This window comes from Manis pentadactyla, chromosome 4 (assembly GCF_030020395.1).
Source record: "Manis pentadactyla isolate mManPen7 chromosome 4, mManPen7.hap1, whole genome shotgun sequence".
NCBI lineage: Eukaryota > Metazoa > Chordata > Mammalia > Pholidota > Manidae > Manis > Manis pentadactyla.
The window spans coordinates 143,441,901-143,464,321 of record NC_080022.1 but is presented as its reverse complement, the minus strand read 5'-3'; the positions used below and the strand labels follow the sequence as shown (position 1 = coordinate 143,464,321).

The following is a 22,421-nucleotide window of genomic DNA, read 5'->3' as shown; positions in this document are numbered from 1 at the left end:
TGACGTGAGTGGCTTTAACAGGAGGCGGGCCACCAGACCCTGCAGAGATGCCTCATGACGGTCCCTGCTTCCAGTCCACTCTTCTCCCAGCTCTAGGATCTCTTCCTCTACCTTTTCTCTTGCTCTGTCCATGCATCAGGACACGTGTGTATTTTAAACGACATTTGTTGAGTGCCACTGCGCACGGGCCCTGGGAGAAGAGCCTAGAATAGGCAGGTGTCTAGCAAACCCTCATCTCGGTGTCCCGGTTGGGAAATGGGGTCCAGCACCCGCTGAGGGGCCGCCTTGCTTCTCATGGTTCCTCCCTCACGGCTCTGCGCAGTCCTTCCCACGGCCTGGTCTTGCTGAGCCCTCTCATTTCTTCTCACCGTGGTCTCTTATCCCCAACAGACGCTGTTTGCTTTCTTGTTTTTGGTTTGCTTTGCTTTTTGCTGTGTTCTTGCTAGTGTTTCTCAGGTGCTGTGTCACTGTTGACTAGCTGCTTCACATCTCTGAGTTCTGGCCTCCTGAACATGATCGTGGTGTCGTTACAGGGAAGGACGGTCTCAAGCACTAAGTAGGACATTGAGGGGCGCAGTGAGGACTCCGGGTGTGCAGGGCTCTGCCGGGAGAAGGCCATGTTCACATCCGGGCTCTATTCTTTGCCAGCTCTGGGACTGGGGGCAAGTTCTGAACCTGTTTTCTTGTTAGTGAAAAAGGGGATAAGAATAGGTTTGTTTTTATTTTTATTAAAGAATAGGTTTATTTTAGATTCTGGTGAGGAGCTGCTGAGATACAGAAGATGTGTTGGACAGTGTCTGGTACTTGGAAGGTATTCAGTGTTTTTTAAACCCCTCCCAGCATTATTCTCAAATGCTTTCCTGTGTTTCCCTATTGTCTTCCCTTTTGGTAATTTTAATTGCTGCATGATATTCCATGCCATGGATATGTTGTAATTTGCCAAAGCATTTCTCCTGTTATTGGACATTTCGGTTGTTTCCAGATTTCTGCTGTTATAAACAGCGTGACTGTAATCATCTTTGTATAGGGATCTCTTTATTTTTGTTCCTATTCTGAGTTCATTTCCTTGGGATAATTCCCAGGAATGGAACTCCTGGGTCAAAGAGCGGGGATATTTTTTGTGATGGGAGTTGCTAAGCTGTTCTCCATTTTATGCTTTTTGAATGATAGCCATTTAAAAAAATGTACACCCAGATGAATATCTCATATTTCTTTTCAATCTTCTTTGACCTCTGTGCCTTTCTTCTTCTCCCCCGACCTTTTTTTTGGGAGGGGATGCGGGGGGACTTACTAAATTATTTTTCATCTTTCTTTTTTTTGAACAAGTATAATTGACAGATAAAATTGTAAGCTATTTAATGTGTTCAAATCATTCCCCATCTTGAATTTGCTATTTATTTCTCTCCTCTGTCCATTTATTCAATGACTATTTATTGAGCATCTCCTGTGTGCCAGGCACTATTTCAGGTACTAGGAAAAGGGCAATGAAAAAGACAGAGTGGTTCCTTTAATGGAAAGAAAAAGATAAAAAACAAGCCAACAGACAGAGAAAAGTAGCCTGAGAAAAAGAAAACTAGAAATGGGTCGGAATGATGGGGGTGGGGAGAAGGTTGCTACTTTAGATTGGGTGGCCAGGAAAGGCTTCCTTCTGAGAGAAGGGGATGTTTCATCTGAGTCTTGACCAGTGAGAAGGCAGCAGCCTTGTGGAAACCTGGGTGAAGAGCATTCCAGGTAGAGTGACCAGCATGTATAAGAGCACTGAGGCAGCCATGAGCTTGGTGTCTAAGGACTGGTAAGGAGGTCGGCATGTCTGGAGGTTGGTGGGGAGTGGTGGTGAGGACTGGGGTTGGCCTTGAGGTCAGGGAGTTAGGCAGGGGCTTGTTTCCCTAAATTTCTAAATTTCCTTAAATCCTTGGGTAAGAAATTAATGCACTAATTCAACAAATAGCTGTTGCTCCCCTACTTATGTGCCAGGCACGATTCTGGGATAAGTCAGCTTGTGTGGGGGAGTCTGTAGATGAGTAAATCAGTAGAAGGTACTGGTGAAGTGTGAATGAAGGCCCGTCTTGCTGCCCCGCTGACTCATCTCTACATCCTGAGGTGCGCAGGGACTCGGGAAGTGTTTCTTGATTTGAACCAAGCTGTGTTCTGTGCTGTTGGCCTTCACCGTGTTATCTGAAACTCAGTTCCCTGCTCTAAGGCCTGGCAGTCTCAGCCTACCGGGCAGGAGGACCCTGGGCCTCTGCCAGGTAAGGGACCCTGAGAGCTGAGGTTGCCAGCTCGGATGTACGGCTGCTGGTACCAGTACCAGGTATGAGTGTCAAGGCACCACTTACGGGAAACAAGCTGAGAATTGACATGGGAAACCCCCTTCTTACAGAGCTGCTCTGCCCCGCCTCAGCCTTCCTTGACTAGGGACTCTCATTTGTGAGTCTTTTTGGAAACACAGTCTCGGGAACACTGTGCTTTTCAATATTTTCTCCCCTCAGGGTGAGCACAGAGAGGGGTTGTGAGGCCTGAGTAGATGCATGAAGATACTCGACTTTGGGAGAGCCTAGAATGCATTCACACAGTGAGCTGTGACCCTGCAGCAGTGCCAGGAAACGGGCTGGTGGAAGGTGTTGGCTGCCATTTTGTTTGAAGGGGACTAGATGACTCATAAGCTATAGGGTGCTCTGATACCATGAATTGGGGGCCAGCTTTGGCTAGAGTTAACCAGCCGCCTGGGTTTTTGGTATGTGAGCTCATTGCCAAATGGGAAGAAAAGGCCAGATCCTAAGAATCTAATAACTTGTGCTCCCCTCATCCTCCTCCCTCAGTTACAGCTAACCTGAAATAGACTCACCCTGTTTTAACAAATCAGGCTTTTTACAGGTGTTCTGTCAGTGAACTCCTCAGGAGTGATAACTTTATCATCCCCTTTGTGGGTGAGGAAATAAGGAGCAAAGGCACACAGTAGTTGGAGCTGGAGTTCAAATAAAGAATTATCTGAATTCACATTTGTGATCATTTCATTGTACTCTTCAGAAATCTGCTTGACCCTGGGTCTTGTCCAGAGCAGAGGTCTTGTCAGAAAGGGCTTTGGGAACGTTCGGTATTTTGGAAGAAATAATGCCGGGTGGGAAAGGGTTTGAAAATCTCCTCTTTCCCACCCCATTTGAATGGGGTTACTTAAAAGTTGTAAACAGGGCGAGATGACCAGAGTATTGGAGTCGGATTAGCAGGTGACCATTTGCAGAAGAAAGGAAGCAGAGCAAGGGGTGGGGTGGCTCCTGTTTGAGAAGGAAGATGGGGAGAAAGCATCCTTGTGTTTGGGGTGGAGGAGGGGCTTCAGTGCAAAGGCTCTCATCTGGTTCCATCTCAAAGAACTTTCTGTTTCGAAGAGCTCTGGTTAGGAAGGAAACGTAGTCGGTAGCTCTTGGGCCTGGTGGGGACAACTTGCAGGCACAGTTGTATTTTAAATGTTGGTGGCGTATCTTAGGAGAAAGAAGGTGACCAGGCCGTGGGAAATGTCCCCTCAGTGGCCCTGATTCACCCTGGCCAAGGGACAGACAGAGCAAGGAAGAATCCATCAGCGAATGGAAACTTCTTTTTTCAGGGGACAGGAAACTTTTTCTGTGTGGTTGGCCTGGTGGTTTATGAGGAGAGGTGAGCCTTAGAGACAAAGCGCTGGGCCAGTCTTTTTTGAAAGTTTTAGGAAGTAGTTAAAAAAGAAAGAAAGAAAAAAGGAACCAAAAGCCAAAGACGTCGTTTACTCACTGATACCTGTGTGCAGACAGCCATGTGTGCTATGATTTGCCATGTGGCTAATGGAAATTGGTCCATTTGCACCAGTTCATTTTGCGCCCTCCCTCACCTCGGCCCCTAAGCCAGAGGGGGCTTCTGACTATTCTTACAAAAAGACTTAGGTGGCCTCAAATGACCAGACCTTGTCTCAGGCATCTAACAGCTTAAACTAAACTTCCTTTCTGGTCGTATTTGGTTTAAGCAGTTTCCTGGTCTGGCAGGATTTGTTTTCTTAGCACCCTGCTTGTCAAAGCCCCAGTCTCACTTGTCAAACAGCAAACTGGCCCCTGTCACTCAGGGCTGCCAAACTAGGCTGGACCTGTGTTCCACAAGGCAGACTTGCTGTTGCCCTGGGGAAGTGGGGCAGGAGCGGACTCCTGGTGTCTGCCACCTAGGCATGCCGCTCCTGCCTCTTCTTCCCCATTTTGATCACTGGGTGGGTTCTTGGCCTTGTCCTGGAAAGTTCTGCCATATTTGCAGAGACTGCTCCTGTATTTGGATGAAAGGCCAGGATGGTGAGCAGCACCCTGTAGTAGGAACAAGCACAGATTCTGGCACTCGATAACTTGGGTTCAGACCGTACTCCTTTCCTGGTTAGCTGTGTGTCTTTGGACAAGTTGCTTAACCTGTCTGAGCAACAGTAAAATCCATCATCTGTAAAACAGGGATTATATTAGGATTGCTGTTCCCAGTAAGTGGGATGAACCCTGCTAGGCACAATGCCTGGCACGGAGTAAGAATCTTTTTATATTATATCATTATTTGTTTTTTCAACAAGTATTTAATTAATGGGTTGGGCACCCACTGTGGGCTGGGCATTATTTTAAACTTGGGGAAATAACAGTGACCAAAATGGACAAAAATGTCGGCTTTTTGTTTTTGGTGTTGGGAGATGTTCAGACAATAAATAAGTGAATAAGTAAAATATGTTATTTGTTGAGTGATGAATTGCTATGGAAAAACTATGAAAGCAAGGAAGAGCACCCAGGTGAGGAGTGGATAATTTTAAATGAGAGGTCAGGACAGCTTTGCAGAGAAGGGGCTATGTAGAAGAGTAAAGGCCTGGGAGGGTGGAGAGGGAGGCCACGGGCATTTACCTGGGAAGCTGAGGCCCAAGGAAGGGAGCCTGGGCTGGAGGGCCGGGGGCCTGGAGGGCCGGGGGCCTGGGTGAGATACTTAAGGAGCCCAGCTCTCAGGTGCCACCTGCATGCATGTGACCCTGAGCCTGGAGAGAGTGATGAGAACAGATTGTGAGAGGGTACCAGGGCCGTGGGCTCTTCAGTGGGCCCTGGCTCCATCCTATGGAATCCTACAGGGATTTTGAAACTCAGCCCTCATTTCTTATTAAAAAATGGAGTTTGGAGCTGGTATCCTCACTGACCTGCTACCAAAAGCCTTATTGCTGACTTACTGAAAGTACACTCGGGAGCAAGTCCTGTTTCTGACCGTGTGGGTGGGTGGCAGCGCGCTTGCTGGGGCAAACTGCGGCCACTTTGCTTCATCCCACAGGCGTTTATTGAGTACCCATGAGTGTGGATCATGCCTGCATGCTCCTGGTCCTCCTCTCCTCATCTATAATGTGGGGACTATAGATACCCTTTGACTCAGTCCTTCCTTCTAAGGGAGCTTATCCTAAGACAATCATTCAGTAGAAAAGAAAGACAAAATGTATGAAGATTTATTTGCATTTGTTTGCAAAATTTATTTGCAGTATCTGTAATATAGATTAAAAAAGATGTCCAGCAGTGAGGGGATGGTTAAACATTCTGTGGTATAGCACACAATGGGCTGTTATGCACACAGCTGTTCACTAGGAAGACTGGGTATAAATATGACTGTATTATGATATTACATTAAGTGAAAATATACAGAATGCAAAATTCTGTGTATGCAGCATTTATAGTTTACAAAAATATGTAAAACCATGTCTGCAGATGGAAAAAAAGTAGAAGAGAAATTAGTTGTGAGTGTGGGGAACTGTTCTGGGGAAAATTTATCTTTACTATGGTCTCTTTTCCATTCATTAAAGTAGTGAATATGTGAGTGCCTGCCATTCTTTTTTTTTTTTTTGAGAGGGCATCATCTCTCATATTTATTGATCAAATGGTTGTTAACAACAATAAAATTCTGTATAGGGGACTCAATGCACAATCATTAATCAACCCCAAGCCTAATTCTCAACAGTCTCCAATCTTCTGAAGCATAACGAACAAGTTCTTACATGATGAACAAGTTCTTACATAGTGAATAAGTTCTTACATGGTGAACAGTTCAAGGGCAGTCGTATCACAGAAACTTTTGGTTTTGATCACGCATCATGAACTATAAACAATCAAGTGAGATATGATTATTCGTTTGATTTTTATACTTGATTTATATGTGAATCCCACATTTCTCCCTTATTATTATTATTATTATTATTTTAAATAAAATGCTGAAGTGGTAGGTAGATGCAAGATAAAGGTAGAAAACATAATTTAGTGCTGTAAGAGGGCAAATGTAGATGATCAGGTCTGTGCCTATAGACTAAGTATTAATCCAAGCTAGACAAGGGCAACAAAACATCCATGGATGCAGAAGATTTCTCTCAAAACAGGGGAGGTGAGGTTCTAAGCCTCACCTCTGTTGATCCCCAGTTTCTCACCTGATGGCCCCCCCTGCAACTGTGCCTGTCTTAGGTTGTTCCTCCCTTGAGGAATCTTACCCGTCTCTGGCTAACCAGTCATCTTCCGGGGCCATACAGGGAAATGTAAAGTTGGTAAGTGAGAGAGAAGCAATATTCTTTGAAAAGATTAGCTTTTTACTTCTTTGCAGATTTATGCCCTGTGGCTTCTATGCCCAGCATTTGTCTTGAGGTATCTTTACCACTTGGAAGAATTATGATACTCGGTAATTTTCGATATGAGGCATGAATTCTACTAAAGGGTTGTAATTAGGAAGGAAGAAGAAAAGCTATAGAAGTAGCAGATGGAAGAAAACATGGGAAGATTGATTATTTCTTTGACATATCTTCTTGTAGAGTAACATAAGCATGTATAGGTTTTAAACTACTAATTAAATTGCATACACACATTAACATAATAGGAATACAGCTACATAACCAAAGCAGACCTACAATTACCAGCCATATCCAGTGAAACCAAGAAAACCAGTTAGGTACCCTAGGCATTTGTGAAAACTTATCAATGATATGATGGATATTGTCTAACTGAATTTGAATAGTTTGAGAAAAATCAGACAAATTAAAACAACACATTCCTGGGAACTGTTCACATCCCATATGTTCTTTTAACAGTAGATAGTCTATAGTCGCACGATTTTGGAACACTGCAACTTGCACTTCTCCTAATTCTTGGTTGAGTTCTGACAGTATAGATCCAGTCAAATTTGTTGTTTTACTGTATGCACAGGCCAGCTTAGATATCACCTTCTTCATTCCAATGGCAAGTCCAGGAACCGGTGGGATGAATGCAGCTACAACTGCAACAGCGCCAGGATCTTTGTTGAAGTTTTTTGATGATCATCTTCTGGAATGACTCTTTCAGAGAATGTTGATGTTGGAAGTTCTTCTTCATATCATATCTTAATTTGTTTACTGGGTAGCCAAATTAGGCTTTGATCCTCTGTTAGTCCATTCTTGGGTTCTGTGATTCTGCTGCTGTTTTGTTCCTTCAGTTTTTCCTTTGTTCTTATACTCCACAGATGAGTGAAATCATTTGGTATTTGTCTTTCTCTGCTTGGCTTATTTCACTGAGCATAATACCCTCTAGCTCCATCCATGTTGTTGCAAATGGTAGGATTTGTTTTCTTCTTATGACTGAATAATATTCCATTGTGTACATGTACCACATCTTCTTTATCCATTCATCTACTGATGGACACTTAGGTTGCTTCCAATTCTTGGCTATTGTAAATAGTGCTGCGATAAACATAGGGGTGCATCTGTCTTTTTCAAACTGGAGTGCTGCATTCTTAGGGTAAATTCCTAGGAGTGGAATTCCTGGGTCAAATGGTATGTCTATTTTGAGCATTTTGAGGAACCTCCATACTGCTTTCCACATGGTTGACTAATTTACATTCCCACCAGCAGTGTAGGGGGGTTCCCCTTTCTCCACAACCTCACCAGCATTTGTTGTTGTTTGTTTTTTGGATGGTAGCCATCCTTACTGGTGTGAGGTGATATCTCATTGTGATTTTAATTTGCATTTCTCTGATAATTAGCGATGTGGAGCATCTTTTCATGTGTCTGTTGGCCATCTGAATTTCTTTTTTGGAGAACTGTCTGTTCAGTTCCTCTGCCCGTTTTTTAATTGGATTATTTGCTTTTTGTTTGTTGAGGTGCATGAGTTCTTTATATTTTTTGGATGTCAAGCCTTTATCGGATCTGTCATTTACAAATATATTCTCCCATACTGTAGGGTACCTTTTTGTTCTATTGATGGTGTCTTTTGCTGTAGAGAAGCTTTTCAGCTTAATATAGTCCCACTTGTTCATTTTTGCTTTTGTTTTCCTTGCCCGGGGAGATATGTTCAAGAAGAGGTCATTCATGTTTATGTCTAAGAGATTTTTGCCTATGTTTTTTTCTAAGAGTTTTATGGTTTCATGACTTACATTTCAAGTTTACTTTTGTGTATGGGGTTAGACAATGGTCCAGTTTCATTCTCTTACATGTAGCTGTCCAGTTTTGCCAGCACCATCTGTTGAAGGGACTGTCATTTCCCCATTGTATGTCCATGGCTCCTTTATCAAATATTAATTTGCCATATATGTTTGGGTTAATGTCTGGAGTCTCTAATCTGTTCTACTGGTCTGTGGCTCTGTTCTTGTGCCAGTACCAAATTGTCTTGATTACTATGGCTTTGTAGTAGAGCTTGAAGTTGGGGAGTGAGATCACCCCAACTTTATTCTTCTTTTTCAGGATTGCTTTGGCTATTTGGGGTCTTTGGTGTTTCCATATGAATTTTTGAACTATTTGTTCCAGTTCGTTGAAGAATGTTGCTGGTAATTTGATAGGGATTGCATCAAATCTGTATATTGCTTTGGGCAGGATGGCCATTTTGATGATATTAATTCTTCGTAGCCAAGAGCATGGGATGAGTTTCCATTTTTTAGTGTCCCCTTTAATTTATCTTAAGAGTGTCTCGTAGTTTTCAGGGTATTGGTCTTTCACTTCTTTGGTTAGGTTTATTCCTAGGTATTTTATTCTTTTTGATGCAATTGTGAGTGGAGTTGTTTTCCTGATTTCTCTTTCTGTTGGTTCATTGTTAGTGTATAGGAAAGCCACAGATTTCTGTGTGTTAATTTTGTATCCTGCAACTTTGCTGTATTCCGATGTCAGTTCTAGTAGTTTTGGAGTGGAGTCTTTAGGGTTTTTTATGTACAATATCATGTCATCTGCAAATAGTGACAGTTTAACTTCTTCTTTACCAATCTGGATTCCTTGTATTTCTTTGTTTTGTCTAATTGCCGTGGCTAGGACCTCCAGTACTGTGTTGAATAACAGTGGGGAGAGTGGGCATCCCTGTCTTGTTTCCGATCTCAGAGGAAAAGCTTTCAGCTTCTCACTGTTCAGTATGATGTTGGCTGTGGGTTTATCATATATGGCCCTTATTATGTTGAGGTACTTGCCCTCTATACCCATTTTGCTGAGAGTTTTTATCATAAATGGATGTTGAATTTTGTCAAATGATTTTTCACCATCTATGGAGATGATCATGTGGTTTTTGTCCTTCTTTTTGTTGATGTGGTGGATGATGTTGATGGATTTTCGAATGTTGTACCATCCTTGCATCCCTGGGATGAATCCCACTCTGCCTTCAGGGATCTGGAGGCCTTCCCAGAGGAGGAAGGCAAAGGGGGCTGATGAGTCCTGACTCTGACCCTGTCAGGTCTGGCACCAGCTCGTTCACGTGAGTTAACTCTGAATCCTTGACCTAACCTTTCCAGGAGGGCACACTTATATGAAACCCCAGGATGCAAAATTCAGACCAAAGGATGTATAAATTGTGTAATAATAGTGGCTGACATTTTTTGAGTCCTATGTGCCAGGCATTGTGCCAAGATTTCACTTGTGTGATCTTCAGGATGCAGAATTCAGACCAAAGGCTGTGTAGGTCTATAATAATAATTGCTGATGTTTATTGAGCCCATCCTATTATGCTAAGCTTCCCTTGACATTATCTCATTTAATCCTCATCATAGCCCCATGAAGCAGCATTAGGTTTATTCTGGTTGCTTTGGAGCAGGACATTAACCAGGGCTATAAATTAAGTCGTTATTATTGGGAGTTACCATAATTTTCATCACAACAATTGCTGAACACTTTCTACATGCTGGGCACTGCTAAGCACCTGGCATGCATTGCCATTAATCCTCATAATAACTGTGGAGCTTTGGAGATGATTATCTTCATTTCAAGGGAGAGGAATTGAGAATCAGATAGACCACTGTGGCATTTGCTTGTACATTTCATGCAGATTACTTAAAGGTGTCCCTCAGGGTGGAGTAGGCCAGGGTGCTGGGGCTGGGGAGGGTTGGGTGGGCTGGATCCCTGCCACCATGCCTGCCTGGTGCCTTGGTGCAGGGCTCAGCCTGTCCAGCTGTAGGTGAGGGCCCTGAAGGTGAGAGAGGCTGAAGAAGAGCTCATTAAAGCTGCACAATGAGGGAACAGCAGATCTGGCTTCCCAAGTTGGTCTCCTGATCCTGGAGCTGGTGCTCCTAACCAGCGCCAAGGAGAGAGAGAGCTATGCATCCAGCAGAGCCTACAGTGTGGGCTGGGCTGTTCCAGGGTTGGCCCCTGGGAGAGGTCCTGGGAGACAAGGTGGCCGTCTGTCAGGGGAGGGGGGCAGGCTTAGCAATGAGAAAGGGCCCCCTTCACTGATTCTGAGATCCTGGGACCCAAGTAAGGCATCCACGAAAACTTAACATCTTAAAATCCAACATTTCTCCTCCACATTCCCTACCTTTTGCCACATGCAAAAGAATGAAACTAGACCACTATCTTACACCATACACAAAAATTAACTCAAAATGGATTAAAGACTTGAATGGAAGATCTGAAACCATAAAATTCCTGCAAGAAAACATGGGCAGTAAGTTGCTCAAAATCAGACTTAGTGACATCTTTGTGGATCTGACTGCAAAGGCAAGGGAAACAAGCAAAAATGAACAAGTGGGACTATTTAAACCTGGAAAGCTTCTGCACAGCAAAGGAAAGCTTCGAAACAAAAAGGCAACCTACTGAATGGGAGAAGGTATTTGCTAACTATATATGCAACAAGGGGTTAATATCCAAAATATACAAAGAACTCCTATAACTCAACAGCAAAACCAAACAACCTGATTAAAAAAGAGCAGAGTATCTGAATAGACATTTCTCCAAAGAAGACATACAGATGGCCAACAGACAGATGAAAAGATGCTCCACATCACTAATCATCAGGGAAATGCAAATCAAGACCACAGTGGGATATCCCCAGACACCTGTTAGAAGGGCTCTCATCAAAAAGACAAGTAACAAGTGTTGGCAAGGATGTGGAGAAAAGGGAGCCTTGTGCACTGTTGGTGGGAATGTAAATCGGTGCAGCCACTATGGAAACAGTATGGAGGTTCCTCAAAAAATTCAGAATAGAACTACCATATAATCTAGCTATTTCACTGCTGGGTATTTATCCAAAGAAAAAGCAAACACTAATTTGAAGAAAACATGCACCCCTATGTTCATTACAGCTTTATTTACAACAGCCAAGATATAGGAGCAACCTAAGTATCCTTTGATAGAGGAGGATAAAGAACATGTGGTATATTTATACAATGGAATACCACTTAGCCATAAGATAAAGAATGAATTCTTGCCATTTGCGACAACATAGATGGACCTTGAGGGTATTATGCTAAGTGAAATTAGTCAGCTGGAGAAAGACAAATACCATATGATTTCACTCATGTGGAATCTAGAAAACCAAAACAAATGAACAAACAAAACAAAAACAGATACAGAGAACAGACCAGTGGTTCCCAGAGGGGAAGAGGGTTGGAGGGTGAGCAAAATGAGTGAAGGGGCCAACTTACCGTCTGTATGGTGGCAGGTGGTGACTAGACTTGTGGCGGTGATCACTTTGTAGTATACACAGATGTCACATTATAAAGCTGTACACCTGAAACTTTATATAATAATAATAAAAAAATCAACTCCACCATCCCATGCCCTCCAGCCCTCACTCCAAGGGACTCTTTGGGGGCTGGTGGATGCCAGGAAGGGTGGGGCTGGCTTCCAGCCATGTGCAGCCTCATAGTTGGTCACTGTAGGCCAGCGGGTGGCCATGTCGCTGGTCAGGAGCCCTTCTCAGGGCAGATGCTTGTTTATCATCTTTCTGTGCTCGTCTGTACTTGTGCGTCAGCACATTCTGCCCCGACAGTCCAGCACAGTCATGACACAGATGTTTGACTTCAGGCTTCGGGGGCTGGAGTGCACATGGCAAGAATTCTGCAGCACCCTCCCAGCCCTGGACTCCTGCTGGGGGAGAGCATGCAGGGATGACCTTGGGTCCAGTGAGCGGCTCTGCTGCTCTCCCAGGAAGGAATCTGTGCCTGGCCGTCCCTACGTCTTCTCATGCCAGCGATGCTGGCAGCCAGCACTGTAGTGGTAGTAATCCAGCAGGTCCTTAGTACTCACAGGCAGCATTAGTGCCGGCTCACCCGCAGTGTGTGCCAGCCCTGTGCTGAGTGCATTGTGAGCATTTGCTGGTTTAATCCTCACAATGACCCTTTGAGATGGGTATGATGATTACTCCTATATTGCAAATGAGAAAACCGTCTCTTAAGACAGCCGAGTAGAGTATCTTGAGGTAGGAGGGTGCTGTTATTTTCTCTTTAAGAGAGATGATGCTTCCTTTAAAGCACAGATTCTCAGCTGAGGGCCATTTTGCCTTCCAGGGGACATTCAGCAACATGGGGGGGGCCATTTCTGCTTGTCACAGTTTGCGGAGGCTTTGGCTGCTGTCATCTTGTGGGTGTAGGCCAGGGATGCTGCTCAACTTCCCTACTGCACACAGGACAGACCCCCATACAAAGAGCTATCCAGCCCCAAACATCAGTAGTGGAGGGTTGAGAAACTGATCTAAAGAGGATAAGAAACAGTACTCAACCTTTCACCCAGTTTGATATCATTAGCTTCTGCTCAACCCCTGCTTGTACTCATTGGTGCAATTCACCATCTATTTCTGGTTCTCCTACTGAACATGTGGCAGGCTTGGTCTTTGCTAACTTCTTGAAGTTAGGAGGAGATGTGACTTGTGTTGGCCAATGAACTGTAAGTAAGAAGTAACGTGACACTTTGGGGTGGCAACCTGCAAGAGCTCGGGTACAATTTGCCACATTCCTTCCCCCGTCCTGTGGCGCCCACCAACATTCCCAGATGTGGAGGCACCACTGGCCTGTCCTGGAGTGAGGAGGCCAAGGGCAGAGCTCCCGGTCAATGCCTGTGATGTGCAGTGTGAAGAGATAACCTCCCAGAGTTCAGCGTTGCCTGTTCCCACAGCATAGCCTGTCCGATCCTGACTGACGTATTCTCGACAGAACAAAAATAAGGAGAAGTTAGGACTTGGATTAGGCAGGTGGTATGTGTTTTCCTTTTTGTCTGGGTACTGTGGATAAAGCTCGAGCATTCAGTATTTGTGGACTGCCTGCTCTAGAGTAGATATTGGGCTTACCTGTGGGAGGTTTAGAGTTGCCGGCAGATTACTTCATAGAAGAAATGGAAGGGTTTTTAGAAGATGTGTTGAGACGCATCTAGACCTCTCTGAGATCTGGACGTTAAGTAACTTACCCAAACCATCTGTGAGTCCCCTGCTGGTATCCTGCAGCCCCACCCAGACTGCAGCTCTGCTCACCCAGATCCCAACTGGTTTAAATCAATTACTGGTCTGGGAATGCTTCAAGGGCAAAGTCCCTCTTTAGCTGCCGCTTGTGACATCTGGCACAGTAATGCCGGTTGAGTGGGTTGGGATGGGGAGACGGGGTGAGCAGTATCTTAATGGATTGCAACTGGAAGGCCTGAGGGCTCTGGGGGAGACGTGACCTGAGGTGGCTGGCAGGGACAGCAGAGCCTGTGTTAGAGGCGGGTGGGGCCAGGACAGGGAGGAGGGGAGCTGGGCAGTTTTCATTTTTTTCTGGGTTTCAGACATGCAGGAAGCACCCCTTTCCAGGGTCTCCTTGGAGGAGTATTGTAGGCTGGGGTGTCATCCTCCTAGCCAGCCCTGGCGAGGCCTGGTCTCCTTGGCTTGTCTGAGCAGCACATGCCCTTGGAGGGGGTGTCACTGTACACGAATTGCTCAGAAGAATAGTCAGTTGTGCTCATCTCCCTCAGAGGCTCAGGGATGATCATTTAGTGCCAGGAGCAGGCTTACCCTGGCCCAGAGCCAGAGCCTTTCCCAGCAGCTCAGAACAAAGTCAGCTTGACTCATGCTCCCAGGCGCCTCAGTGTTCCTGTTGACAAAAGGGGCCGAATCAGGAGAGCTCGCCCTATCCACCTTTCACTGAAGTGGTCATGTCCGAGGGCTCTGTCCTTAAAGCCAGGGACGAATACCCTTACAGGTCAGCAAGGGAGGAATGACACGTCACTCGCCCCTCAGGTCAGGTCTTCAAGGGACTCCTGCCTAGAGGGGGACAGGACGGGCACTTTGGGGCAGCTCTGACAGCACCTGCTGAAAGGGCTATGGACAGGGACTGTGCTGAAAATGCTCTGAGTGGGATCGTCCCCATGGATCTCTGGCCGCTGGCCAGAGGGTTCTGTCCTTCGTACTCCCGGTTCTGAGGGCTCCGGCTTCAGGAGCAGACACTAATTTGTGGGGGCTCCACGGTACACCCTACTTCTCCAGCAAGACTCCTCCCCCACAGCGCCCACAAGCCTGCAGGGGCCGGGGTGGCGTCGTGACGTCTGCCCCTTCCCCCTTGTACTGCTCTCGTTGATCCAGAAGGGATTGGTTCTTAATCCAGCAAGGTGCCAGCAGTCTCCAGTTCATCCAGGTGATTCAGGCAGCAGAGGGTGATTATTATTGTTGTAACGGAAGCAATGTGGTATAGAGGCTGAGGGCCCCACTGTGGAGCCGGACTGCCTGGGTTCGAATCCCAGCCTGCCGATCCCTAGCTGTGCGATCTTGAGCGAGTTATTAATCTGCCCATGACTCAGTTGCTTTATCAGTAAAATGGAAGTGATAACAATGCCTGCCTCAATAGGCTTGGTTTAATGAGCTAGTGTATTTGGTATATGCAGAGTGTTCATGGCAGTGCCAGTACACTGTAAACACAGTAGGTGTTAATATTTGTTGCTGTTTGTCTCATTTTGTGCCAGGTATTGGTGTCACCAAGGAATTACAATCGGCCATGTCTCTATCCAGTTTTCTGATGTAAACAATTGTCTTCAGTCTCTCTGGTGGCACCAGGCAAACATAGCTGAAGTCTTGGCCCACCTACTGTGGTGAGGTAAGGGACTCACACTCCTCAGGGGTAACCAGGGACTGCTTTGTATGTGCTTGGCTTTCTTGGTGCTTGTCCCATGTTTTTTCTTCCCAGAAGATAGCTGCCTTTGGAAAAAAATGAAGCATTGCATAAACAGCATAACAATGTTAAAAAATTGTTGGCTCACTGCCCTTGACCTAACCCAGAATGTTTTCATACCTTCACGCTTGCTCTCTCCTCTCTGTCCTTGTCTGCAGGCGTCTGGCAATGGAGATTGTAATAAAAGGAGCTTTTTCACAATGTTATCCTCTCCACTGCACCCCAAACAAAACACACCTTAAGGCAATAGGATAGTAATAAAATTGGGGCCTGAGGGCTGGTGGGCTTTGGCTCAAGGTGGCCTTAGCCCCTGCTGGCTGGGCTGCCTTGGGCACGTCAGTTTGACTTGGGGGAAGCCTTACCCCCTTTTGTATAGCATGGGAATAATGCCAACCTAACTCATGACTTTGTAATAATGAAAAGAGGTAGTGCAGGTAAAAATTTTAGTTAGGTATGTTTATTTAGCAAAGCATACTTTTTATCAGAAAAGCTGTGTGGGTTCACTGTAGAGTTGAACAGCTGATATTTGTTTGAATGGGTACAGCCACAGTTAGGCAGCCTGTGTGTGGGGTTGGACATTTTGATTATTTCCACCTCCCTCCCTTCTTGGTTGTCTCTCTGGAGGCAGCAGTCCTGGGGGCTGGCAGACGGGAGGCCCTGGAGCTGAGCCGTTTCCTTTTGCAGTTGGTAACTTGGTGTTTTCAGGGATTTGGCTGAGAGGCTGCCCGGAGCCCTGCTGAGGATCAGCCTTCATCTCCTGCCCATAGCCGCCTCACCAGAACCTCCAGGTTAGATTTTTCTCTAAGTGGTCTGGGTATTGGTTCAGTTCCCTGGGGGACAGTGTTTTGGGTTTGCAGGTGTCATGGAAACCCCCCAGCCCTGCCCAAGCCTGAGGAAGAGGGAGGGGAAAACTTTCTCCTGGCTGACAAACAGGTATTTCCTGTCAGCCTCCAGCTGTCAAGAAATCAGCCCCCCTGGTAATTCAGAAAGAGGAGCCCCACCCATGCTGCTCCTCACCCCCCAAGAGCCAGAAAGTCCCAAGATTTAATGCAAGGGGACAGCTGCACTGGCCAATAGAACTTTGTGCAATAATGGAAATGTTCATTCTGCTCTTTCCAGTATGGCAGCATTAGCCACGTGTGGCGGTTGAGCCTTAAATATGTGGCTAGTCTGAACTGGGAAGTGCTCTCACTATAGAACTGCATGGCAGATCTAGAAGACAATATGAACAAAAGAATGTAAAATTTCTCATCTTTTACATTTTGTTTATTTTATATTATACATTGAAGTGATATTTGGGGTGCATTTGGTTAAATATGTATCGTTGAACTTGACAGCATCTGTTTCTTTTAATAATGTGGCCACTACAAAGTGCCCAGTTCCATAGGAGCTGGCATTATACTGCTCTAGAGTGTAGACCGCTGCTGTCCTGCTGCACGAAGGGCTGGTTTGGCTTGGAGGGGGAGGAGCAGAGCCCACCTGGGCACCCCCTGCTACCCATGCGGCCCAGTGCCTCCTGCTCTGGGACCTGCTGTCTGGGGGATGGAGGAGCAGGGGCCTCGGGGCAGAGTGGCCACTAAGGCAGCCTCCCTGGTAATACCTCTGGGGTTGGTCATGGGGAGTCAGGCCACTGAAGGAACTTCTCATGGGGTGGAGCGGCTGGCTGAGGGTGGATTTGGGGGGCATGGACACGGGCTCAAAGGTATCAATGCTGGACATAACATCATGAGCCCTGGTTGGAATCCTGGCTCTGGGCAGTAAGAATAACGGCTACCATTGGCTGGGTGCCCTGTGCTTGGCACTTTATCATCCCAGTGAATCCTCCTCTCCCTGGCTGGGAGGTTCTGCGATGTCCATTTTGCAAGCGAGGTGACTGAGGGCCCAGGTAGTAATGTATCGGTCCAGAGTTTTGCTGTTTGGTAGGTGCCACAACTTACAGAGAAACCCTGACTTGGGCAGCTCTGCCCCGCACCACTCCTCTCTGGGCGAGGTCCCTCTCTTTCCCTCATCCCTGATGAAAACAAGGGGCTGGCCACTCAGTCACAGTAAGTGGAGGCCAGGGGATAGATCAGGGTGCCTGCCCTGGAGAGAGGACGCCTGCACTTGTCTCCACTGGATGCTTCTTCCTGTGTTAACTGAGTTTTGGCCCGAATTTTGAACAGACCTATCAGATAACCCAGGTGCCCAGAGGCTGGGCAGCCAGTTAGATGCCCCAAGAAATCCTCTGCAGAGTGAGGTGGGAAGGCCCAGGTTTCTGTGTTCCAAGGCATCTGGGCACAACCCTGCTTCCCAGGCTGAGTGCCTCTTAAACACTGAATAAATATTGGTTAAAGAGGCCAGAGGCCTCTGTTAGGTGTGTGTTGGGGAGGAGGGACAAAGCCCAGCCTGGGCCACAACCCCTTTTCCTGGTGCCAGGGGTGGGGCAGATTTGGCTCATGGGCAATGGAGGGTCTTCCGTGCCTGCATTTGGGAGCCGCGAAGGCCAGCACCTCCATCCGCTTGCTGTTAGCACCTAGGGAATTGGGCAGTCTCTGTCTCCACATAAATCCACCTGGGACACTTCCTCACTGCTTGGTCCACCCTGACCTGAGATAACTTTTGTGGTTTTCACTTTTTCCGTGGACTTCCGACCCTTCCTGTTGAGTCGTGGCAGAACCAACAATCCGGAAAACTATTCCTGATTAGCTTGCAGAGGTAGCAGGAGCTGCCCTCCACATGGCTCTCCTCGACCTCAGGGACCTTGTGCGAGCCACACTACCTCCCCGAGCCTCAGTTTCCTCATCTGGAAAAGGACAATGTTAGTGATGATAAAATGTGCCCTGAGGAGTTGTAAGGATTGAGAGAGAGCACTAAAAGGGCCCAGTGAAGTATGGGTATGGGATACCAATGTGAGTGGTCATTTTTATAGCTTCATGGACATTTTTCAGACACAAAGGAATTGGAAAGGACATGGGAGCTAGAGAAATCTGAGCTCCAACACTGAATAGCTGAGTGGCCTTAGCCTGAGGTAATTCAGGCAACGTAATTTCCCAAGCCGCCTTGCCTGGTCTGTAGCGTGGGGTTTGAGTGAGCCTCTGTGCGCCTGGCATGTGCACATAGATGCTCCGTCACCTCTCTTTTTTTCCAAACGCTTGGGCAGCGCTATGATCTGCTTAGCTGAAGGCTATCAAGAGAGTGCTTGTCTCGTTTCTTTTTGAAGTGTACAAATACCATTTCCTGGCTCACTCCTTTGCAGCGGATGAGTGTTAATCCTTTCAGCATCCCGCAGTGCCTCCCATGCACACTTCTGGGCCAGTGTTATCTCAGGATTGACAGCTGCTCTGCCCCAGTAACAATGTGGCATCTCAGTACATCACGGAGAGCCACAGCTGTCCCTACAGAGTGCGAGATAGCCGTGGTCCCATCTTAGAAGACAGGCTCTCAGAAGGTGTAGGTGAGTACACCTGTGTATACACAGCCCTTGGAGGAACAATGTGTGTGTGTAGAAGCTGTAAAGAAAACCTTGCCATCAGCTTCTCTGCTGTTCACTTCTGTCTCAGAAAAAAAGTAAGAAAGGTGCTATAGACATTTTAGTACATTTTGCTCTTGCAGAATGGTTGGCTGTGAAGAGGTGGGCAAAAAGTGTGGTGTGGGGACAGAAAGCTGGCTGGGGCTGGAAACCTGCCGTTGATAAACCCCATGCCACCTATGGAGAGCTGACTGTTGGGTGTAGACACCATGACAACTCAGAGCCAGGAAGGGTCCCTGATTTTTGTCTCCCTCCAGCCTGAGAACTTGAAGGACTCTGGGACGGTGGTAAGCAGGCCCTCAGGAGGAGCTTTGCTTGCGAAGGGGTGGGAGCAGTGGAGTGCCAGGGACTGCAGGCTGCCTGTTCTCTGCTGGGAAGATGCTCAACATCCATCAGTGGGGCAGGGGGCATCAGTGGGCACTTGGGGACTAGGACTCAGAAAAGGAGGTTAGATTCCACTCACGGAGGGGTCTGGAGAAGTTTAGGCAGTGTCCTGCAGGACCCTGGAGGGACTGGCTGGGGCTTGGTTGAGGTATCTCTGTAAAGAGAACATGTGACTTAAGGGCAGCTTGGTCAGCCACAGAAGCTGAGGAAAGGGAAGAGGCCCTGAGTCAACTGTGGCAGTGCCCCAGCCAGGTTGCACAGGGGAAAAGCGATCCCAGCCATTACACTCCTGTGCATGCCATCAGTCTGGTTAGCTGCAGGCGTCCAGATTTTGTTTTGTTTTCTTGATGCCACCATACATGGCAGTTTTAAAATTAGGTGTTAGGTAAGGACAAGCTGGCCCAAAAAACATCTGCTGAAGTGTAAGTTGCTCACCAGGAGAGAATATACTGATTTACGTGGACTTGCTAGAATAACAGAACCCAAGATGGCACTTTCTCACTATAAAACAAATTTGCGCAACCTGCAGCAGTCCTGTGTGCATAGAGTTAGCTTGGGTCCACTCTCACAGCTGGGAGTGGACCAGACCCTGGATCCCTTGTCTCCTTATTGAGGTCCTTACCACAGACTGAGCTCTAGCCTTTGCTCAGATGGTCTAACAAAACATCCACCTCTCTCTCCTGCAGTGACTTTTCTAGTGCTTTCTGAGCTTCTCCTATCTTAGGTATCTATTACTTATCTGCAAATAAATGTGTATTTCCCAGTCTGTTTCCTTCCTCCAAAGAGCTTACAATTGTGGCTTTGGGAGATAGACATGAATATACTTGAAGCATCTGAGGAGGGATGAAATGCTCTACCACTGCCAGTTTCTGGCTGGGCACACATGGGAGCACCCCTCACCCCCTGAAAAGAAGGGTGTCAAGCACCCTCCGGGGGGCTGGTAATAAGGTAGCAAGAGATTCACGTTCAGTTAAGATGTGTACAATAGGCTGGGTTTGTGATCTGGGTATCATTCCTTTTCATTTTTATTTTTAACTATTTTTTGATATGATTTAGTTTTTTTGAACTTTGTATAAGGTATGTACTGTATGTATATATGGTTTTGTATTTGACTTCTTTTGCTCAACATTATGTTTGTGAAATTCATGCATTTTGTTGCATGTAGCTATTATTTGCCCATTTTCATTGCCCATAATCATTCAGTAGAATAATTAGCAGTTTTTATATCCATTCTCCTATTGAAGGACGTTTGGTTTGTTTACAGTTTGGGGATGATACCAAAAGATACTGCTATGATCACTGTTGGAACGTCTCTTGGTAAGCCTGTGTGTGCACGTCTGTATGCTTTGTGTTGGTGGAATCGTGTCATCTTATTCCATTGTTGTATCAGCCTTGTCAGCAGGTGGGTATATTTGGCTCAGCTCAGGATGTGTGGGAATCTTGGCTCACTGTCCTGCCTCTGTACGTACCCCTTGGGTCATCTCTGAGCTCCTACTGGTGCCACATCACTTTGTCAGGTGTGAGAATTAGACACTAAAGCTTGTGTGCTGCACATAGGTAACTCCAGGTAGGATATGTAAGTGGTGTGTTGGGGGCACAGTATGTACCTCACAGTCCTCCAGGTGGATCCAAATGCCTAGCCCCTTAAAGTTTTGGTGTCTGCCTGCAGCATTTCCTCCCAAGTGGCTTTGGTGCCCCTCCAGCATATTGAGTGGAGAATGGTCAGGAAGGCTGAGGCCACAGCCGAGTCTCCTGGCCCCTCTTTGCAGTGCAGCTAAGCTCTTAATGTGTTTTCATAATTAAAGCAGAAAGGTCCCATTGTGGCACTAATGCCTTTGCCATAAAGCGCTTTTTGTTTTCTAACAAAATTCCAAGTTGCAAGAGCAAGTCAGTTTAGTAAGGACACAATACCAGTTAATGGCCATTTGCCACTTGCAGCAGCTAAGCAAGCTCCTAGTAAGTAACGATTGGCCAGCCTGTGTTTTACTGCAGCACTCCAAAGACACAAAAGTACTTTGCAGGCTACTTGGAGGAACACAGTAAGATATTAGGAGTCATTTTTATCATCCTGGAATTATAATCTGATATTAATGTATCAGGGTTCACTTAGCTCCCTGTTTAGAAAATCCAAATAACACTGGGTTAAATAAGTAAGAGGTTATTTTTTCTAATGAAGCAAGTTCAAAGGCAGGCTGTTCTGGGGCTCCATGTTGACTCCTTATATCTTTTTGCTCTGTCAGACTTAGCATATGACATTTCCTCTTGTGCTCTCAAAACAGCTGCTGCATCTCTTCACTTCGCATCTTCATTCCAGGTAGGACAAAGGGGAGTAGGAAGCTGGCTTTTGCCAACTGACTCATCCATTTTATTGAGGATAACTAATGTCCTCAAAGTACCAAGAGGTAGGCTTCTCCTTACACCTCATTGGCTAGAACTGGTTCACATGACAACTACCAGTTACAAGGGAGCCTGAGAGCCAAGCACATTATCACTTTGAACAAAATCGGAGACCCCCAAAGTTCAGGAAGAAGGGGAGAAGAGAGATGGGTAGGCAGCTAACATCAGGTGCCACAATTTACTAGATAGCATAGGGAATGAAGTGTTGCAAATAAAGTGAGTTTCCTTGGTGACAGAATTATTCCTGTGAACACTAAAATGTATTTTAATCATTTTAAATGGTACAAGAAGATACATGCATTTTCTCTGAAATAGTCTAATGGCGTGTCTTTCACTGAGGCCGAGAGTCTCAATACCTCTCTTGAGGTAGTATGAAGGGCTACTTTGCCTCTCACATCACAGTCTCAAAACGGGACACTTTTTGGATCTTGGATCTGCTTTGCAGTTTTTTCCATTTGTTCCATTATTGTTATTCTGTCTTGTGGTCTCCCTGCACTTATGTCTGGGAACTGTGTTTCTTCTCACCTTCACGTTCTCTGGTTTTGATCTTCTATGACTGGAAGATGCCCGGACGTGCGAGCGGCCCTGGGTGAGAGCAGGAGGGGCTCTGGTTAGGGAGCGTCTTCACATGCAGCTGCGGCGTCTGTTTCATCAGCTCAGAGGCATGCGATCGCTTCTGGCCTATGAGATAAGAGAAATAATTATTATACTAAAAAAAAAGGGGGGGGATGTTTCCAGTTTCCAGTCATACTCTCCAGACAAGGTGACATTGCAGTTGGTTTTATGTGGC

The 22,421-nt window shown here is 46.2% G+C and overlaps 1 protein-coding gene and 1 long non-coding RNA gene across 2 annotated transcripts in view; both read left to right on the top strand.

Annotated features, from left to right (window-relative positions):
- Nucleotides 1-22,421, top strand: part of LOC118919519 (kinase suppressor of Ras 1) — a 107,750-nt gene that overhangs the window by 10,058 nt on the left and 75,271 nt on the right.
- Nucleotides 11,903-21,042, top strand: LOC130683463 (uncharacterized). The gene is made up of 4 exons (XR_008997221.1): nt 11,903-13,403; nt 15,137-15,267; nt 16,048-16,130; nt 20,499-21,042. It is a non-coding gene; the product is annotated as an uncharacterized LOC130683463 (long non-coding RNA).